This window comes from Kryptolebias marmoratus, linkage group LG12 (genome assembly GCF_001649575.2).
Source record: "Kryptolebias marmoratus isolate JLee-2015 linkage group LG12, ASM164957v2, whole genome shotgun sequence".
NCBI lineage: Eukaryota > Metazoa > Chordata > Actinopteri > Cyprinodontiformes > Rivulidae > Kryptolebias > Kryptolebias marmoratus.
This window is the reverse complement of record NC_051441.1, coordinates 2,275,220-2,281,389: the sequence shown is the minus strand read 5'-3', so window position 1 is coordinate 2,281,389 and position 6,170 is coordinate 2,275,220. Positions and strand designations below refer to the sequence as shown.

At 37.9% G+C, this 6,170-nt stretch overlaps 1 protein-coding gene across 2 annotated transcripts in view; it reads right to left on the bottom strand.

Annotated features, from left to right (window-relative positions):
- Positions 1-1,937, bottom strand: part of grap2a (GRB2 related adaptor protein 2a) — a 16,063-nt gene extending 14,126 nt beyond the window's left edge. The window contains exon 1 of one of the 2 annotated variants that reach the window (XM_025006625.2): positions 1,679-1,937. The gene's annotated coding sequence lies outside the window, so the exon portion shown is untranslated. The remainder of the gene's footprint in view (positions 1-1,678) is intronic. The other variant, XM_017419339.3, reaches the window with a different exon arrangement.
- Positions 1,938-6,170: the final 4,233 nt, after the last annotated feature.

The following is a 6,170-nucleotide window of genomic DNA, read 5'->3' as shown; positions in this document are numbered from 1 at the left end:
TGTGAACCAGCCTGTGGACCAGTTTGTGGACCAGCCTGTGGACCAGTCTGTGGACCAGCCTGTGGACCAGCCTGTGGACCGGTCTAACTGTGGACCACCCTACGGACCAGTCTGTAGACCAGTCTGTGGACCAGTCTGTGGACCAGTCTGTGGATCGTCCTGTGGACTAGTGTGGACCATTCTGTGGACCAGTCTGTGGACCATTCTGTGGACCATTCTGTGGACCGTCCTGTGGACCATTCTGTGGATCAGTCTGTGGACCAGTCTGTTGACCAACCTGTGGACCATTCTGTGGATCAGTCTGTGGACCGTCCTGTGGACCAGTCTGTGGACCGTCCTGTGGACCATCCTGTGGACCATCCTGTGGACCATTCTGTGGACCGTCCTGTGGACCAGTGTGGACCATTCTGTGGACCAGTCTGTGGACCAGTCTGTGGACCGTCCTGTGGACCATCCTGTGGACCATCCTGTGGACCATTCTGTGGACCGTCCTGTGGACCAGCCCCCCTGAGGACCTGAGATCAGCTCAGCCTGTCAGTGTCTCACCTGTTCAGTCTGGCTTTGAATTCATTTATTTAATTTTATAGCACTTCTAGCTTGACTCTTAAGTCATTTATATTTAAATATAATTTATTTCTACTCATTTTGTCAGTCTGATATACTCATAGTAAAAAAAAAAAAAAAAACAATCTTTAAAATTCACAGCTCAGAAGTGAAAAAGGGTAATTTTTCTGCAGCTGGAGCGATCAGAACCTTTTCATTCAGGCAGAACAAGTCTCCTTTTCCCAGGCCTGCGTGTCAACAAACTCAATGCATTTTAGATTATTTTTGAGTTAGGCAACCCAAATAGTTGATTAATAAGATTAATAAGTTAGTAAATATGAACACATTTTAAAAGTGTTCATATTTATATTCAGTTTTTAGTCTTTATTCTAATAAACCTGAAGCTGTCAGTTCAGTTCAGCCCTGTTGATACACGCTTCCTCCACCACATCGAGCAAGAGGGTGTGTGTGTGTGTGTGTGTGTGTGTGTGGTCAGAATTAAACACTAACGCTTTAGTTATTTGTTGGGTTCGTATCACCAGAAATGGTTAATTTATTACAAGTTCATGTCTCTGTGCACCCCCCCCCCACACACACACACACACACAAACACACTGACACACACACACACACCCACGCACACATGACCCTCTCTCTCTTTCTTACCAGCCAAGCTTCAGAAGCACTTCCCCAAAACGAAGAAACATGCAGCTGTGAAACCAACGAGGCGATTCAAACTGAACAATCTGCCAATATTTTGAAATGAAGACATAAAAATAAATACAAAAAAAATAAGCAAATGTTTAATTTTGACCTGCTGGTTTTAAAAACATTTAGAAAATATCTCCTGGTTGGAAAGCAGCTTTTTACAGTTGGTGTGAATTCATTCAGAAAGTGCAGTTTAAATGTTTAATATTCAAAAGTTTCTAAAATCTCTCTTTAAAAACAAAACAAAAGAATTGTAAATTAGTTGTAAACGTGTGTAAGATTTTAGATGAAGGACAGAGAAGTGAGAAACATGCAAAAAGAAAATGAGGAAGAGAAATCAACTGACTTTAAAGCGAACTCCTGTGGACTCTGAGGGGAAAATGATCATTTTTTGGTTCAGATTTTGAACAAAAGTTTCTCAGCTCACCTTTTCCTCCTGACAGAAGTTCAGCTGGTCTGAAGTTTTATTCTAATCCTGGCAGCTTGTCCCTCCTGTATGTGAGCACAGCAGCATAATTCTGGGAGCTGAGAGTCTGTGTGTTCAGGTCCAAGCAGGGTCCAGGTTTATGCAGAGGAGAAAAGTTCCCAAACTGTAACCGGATGAAGTGAAGAGAAGACTGAAGTCTGAGACTCTGATGCTGCATGAAAAAAAGAACAGACCCGCCTTTCTCCAAAAGCAAATAAGCAACTTCCGTCTGCAATGAAAGAATTTATCCCCTGAAGCTGCAGAATGACAGCTCAGAACAGCGCCCCCTACACTAAAAACTGCTCAAAAACTCACAATTCACCAGATTTTAATATTCAAATATGATGAAAATATAGTTTAATCATCTCTGGGTAGGTATGCGTGTGAATTTATTTATAAATCTGTTTAAACACCCTTATAATAGTTTGTTCAAATTTAATTAATTAGAATAATAACACCTGTTACATTCAGATGTGTAAAGATGTGAATTTTACTAAACTCTTTAATTCTCAGCACTGTTGCAATGGCTTTGTGTTACAAAAGAACAGGAAAGGTCATGCAGAAAGTTAAAGAAAATGTTAATAATAAATAAAAGTAAGGAATACGGGCGTGTTTAGAAGAGTTGGTCATGAATCAGCCAATGTAATAAATTTAATATAAATCCCTGAGGAAGATGCTGAATTTCTAAAAGCTTCAAAATGTGCCTCATTTACAAGCTGCTTTGAATTTATTATAAATAGAAACTAAATGTACCACAAATAAAACCATTTCATTCAACAGGAAAATGATTCAATAGCTGTTGAGTGTTTGCTGCTGAATAATAAAAATAAAACATTAAGTCCGTCTATAACATGTAAAGCAGCACATCCAAAAAGAAACAGGTGATAAGTAAACTGTCCTCGGTTTAACTTCCTGCTCTACAAACTTTGTAAATGATTCATCAGGTGGGATTGAGTCCGATTCGATTACAAACCTGAGAGAAACACAGGAAGGGCTGCAGCGACTCTCCTCTAACATCTGTCAACAAATGTGACCTCGTGGGAATATTAAAACATTTTAATAAAATCATGTTGGACATGAAAACAGCTCCGGCTATCACTGACACTTACTTTTTGTTTTCTAGGCACATAAATCTGTGAATACATAATGTAAGACCCACAGGACCTAACTTTAACTTTAATTATTCTTCTGATGCGACTCAAACAACTGAACAGATGAGATGGAGTTTAAAGAAACTCACACTGAAATTTTCACACAATATGAGGACAAAACTGAAGACAGGCAGTCAGAAACTATTTGTAGATTTCTAACAATCATAAATCATAGTAAGTGTCCAGAACCGCTTCTAAAACTCTGATTTAAAAAGGGAGGATTTTATAGCATGATGGCAGTTATAAATACATGTAAATATTGATTTTATTTAGTATTTAGTTTTGATTTAAACTTACAGTTATCCTCCTTTTAAATCGATTTGTCAAACATCACAAATAAACTGTTGAGTTGGAGATGTCTTACACAAAAATAAAATATATGGAGAGAAAAGACAAACAAGACAATAAACAAAGACAGAAATAGCTTTTAATAAAGTCATACTGATTAAATTAACTGATCAATATTTGAATAGTTTAAAAACAGCTCCTGCCTCCATGAGGCTATAAATAATGTAAACATGATAAAACAAGCAGGAAGTTTTCATCTCTGAAGGTCTCTAACTGCTCTGACAGAACATATTTAATCATCCTGAGCTACAGTCTGCGAGTCGGCGCCGTTGGTTTGCAGGAAAGTGTGAAGCTATGTGACCTGAATCTCCAAACCGCTTGCTGTGCACAGCAGCTGCAGGTAGATGGCTCACATCCGCCTCGCGCCTTCTTACTCAATACCACAAGATAAATACACACTTATCTGTGTGTGCAAACCTGGGCCTGTGGGGTAGAGCTGCAGGTGTGAGAGATGGCCAACTGTTCATTTATTAACTCACGGGATCAGCTACTCTGAAGGGTTTATTGGTTACGTAACAACTCCAAAAACAGAGAGAACCTAAACATAAAAAAATAGTTCCCTTGTTCCGCTTTAGACTAATTCACAAACATAAATGAAACTCGGTACAGGTGGAGCTGTCGCCTCAAGGTCACGGTGCTTTCCTCACACCTGCTTTTTACCTTTAATGTGAGCATTTTTCCTGCACAGCTAAACCTGAGAGTCTGTCTGAAAACATCAAATCAAATGCAGACAAAAAGAAAATCAGTTAAAGAAAACTTGCATTGCAAAGATTTTCTTTTGTATCTTTGAAAATCTTTGCAATGCAAATAAAAATGCAATATACTTGCCTAAAATAAATAAATAATAAACTTTAGCTGCTGTTAGCTTGTCAGCTGGTATAAAACAAAATGTCTTTCATAGAACATTTCAGTTTGACAACATAAACTGTGGTCAGTACAACACATTCACACACAACTAAGAACTGTATAATATGGAGAAAGAAGAACGTATAAAAGAACCATTTTCTGTTTTGAAATACTTGCCCCCTTGTTCTTACTGATTAATTTAGATTAATTTATTGCTGTCATTCTTGCATGGCCCACATGAAGATAAGAAGTTTGTTTTAGCATCACCTGAACTGTTTTATATGTAAAGAAACATTTAAACTGTGGTTACTAGCATCTCTGATTTAAAAGAACTGTCTAAAAACACTCAAAGGAGGCTCATTCCTTCACTTTATTTAAGAAAAAACACAATTTAATCAAACTACAGGTCAATAATGTCTGACCTGTCAACCTGTGAACAGCAGCATCAAAATATCTTCATTTGTCCTTAGATGCAAAAAGTTGCTGCTTTTCTCGGACCTCGCAGCTGTAATGCAGCTTTCTGCCACTGGGTGGCGCCCTCGATGCGCAAATTTAGTTTGAGTTGGAGTCAAAGCTCCTGGTTTAGTGTTGGTTCCTGTGATTGGGTTAAGGTCAGGTTTGGGGTTACACATTTAGTAAGAAATACTTAAAATATCAATCAATATTTTGTTTATTTTGAAACAAATGTGGATTTCCAAACTCTGAGAACTTCCTCCTCTGCTCAGCCATCTTTGAGAAGTTTCAGATATCCTTAACTTTGTTTAAATATAAAAACATTTTTTTTGTAAATCTAATGAAACTTGAAAATATCTTTTTAAACAATCTGTACCATTATTAACTTTTGTTTATTAAACAAGTTCTGAAAATGTCAATAGGATTTAAAAAAGAAAAAGATAGGGTCCAGAACCCCAAGTTTGGGTGGTGAAATATCTACTATCTGGGGGTCTAGAGAAGATCTACAGAAATCCAATCAACTTTAAAATGGTTGGTAATACAATGTTTAGCCTTAACTATCAGAAAAACATGAAAAGTAATGACGAGGCTCTTTGTTAAATGGCTTCTGGGGATGTTTGTATTCATGCAGACAGTTTCAGTTTAAGGTTCAAAACTTAAAAAGTTTGGATAACTCTGTGTGTAAAACAAATGAGGAGGCAAACTGAGTGAGTTTATTTAAACACAGCTGGTGTGTGTTTTGGTTTCAAATGAAATATTCAAATACTTTCGTTTTTAAGCCTTATATGTTAGATTTTGGCTTAGCTATCAAGGATGCTTAGTAGAAATATTTGGCCTTATTTGGACCCATTTTAGCTCAGTTCCATTATCTGACAGTGAATAATGTGGATGTATCAGTTTCCAAAGCTGGGGTCAGACCAGGATCGTGAAACATCAAGTAGGGGTCCTCACATAGTCTCCAGACGTCAAATTATATTTAAAAATGAATGTTAACAACATGAAAAAGTACCTCTGTAGTTGAGACTGTGCTCTTGTTTAGTAGGGTTATTAATATTAGGTCAAAACCAGCAACGACCAGAGTCACAAGCCTCTATTGTTGTTATTTTGTGGGTTAAAAGATACAAAGTTTGCAGCCTCTAAATTACATCACACAGTTTGAGGTTGGGTCTAAAAACACTAGAGCTAGAATAGAGCAGTGGTTCCCAAACTTTACAGCTTTTGACCCACAAACTAAAAGCTGAGGAGACCCATGATGTCAACTGTTGTTGGTCAAAGTGTTCAAACGTTTCCAACAAGTCATTTAACAAAGAACCTGACAGTCAGTGTAGTAGTTTTCATCCATTTGTGACGACTGCTTTTATGTCTTTGTAAAAGCTAGGACTAAATATGACAGTGTTCATTATTTTTAAGGTTTTTATGATTTCTGTATATCATCTTTGGTGTTTATCTGGACTCACAGTGGGGTCCTGGCCCCCAAGTTTGGGACCCACTGGACTATGAGTACGACCCAAACTGTGTGCCTGAAAATCTGTTACGCGAGTTTTAGGGGATTTTCGCATTGGTCTGGTCTTCAGACTATAATTCCGACCCAGATTCGGGTTCTGGTTGACAGTGTAAACAGCATAAACCGCTTGAGGACCGTTTTAGAAGCACGC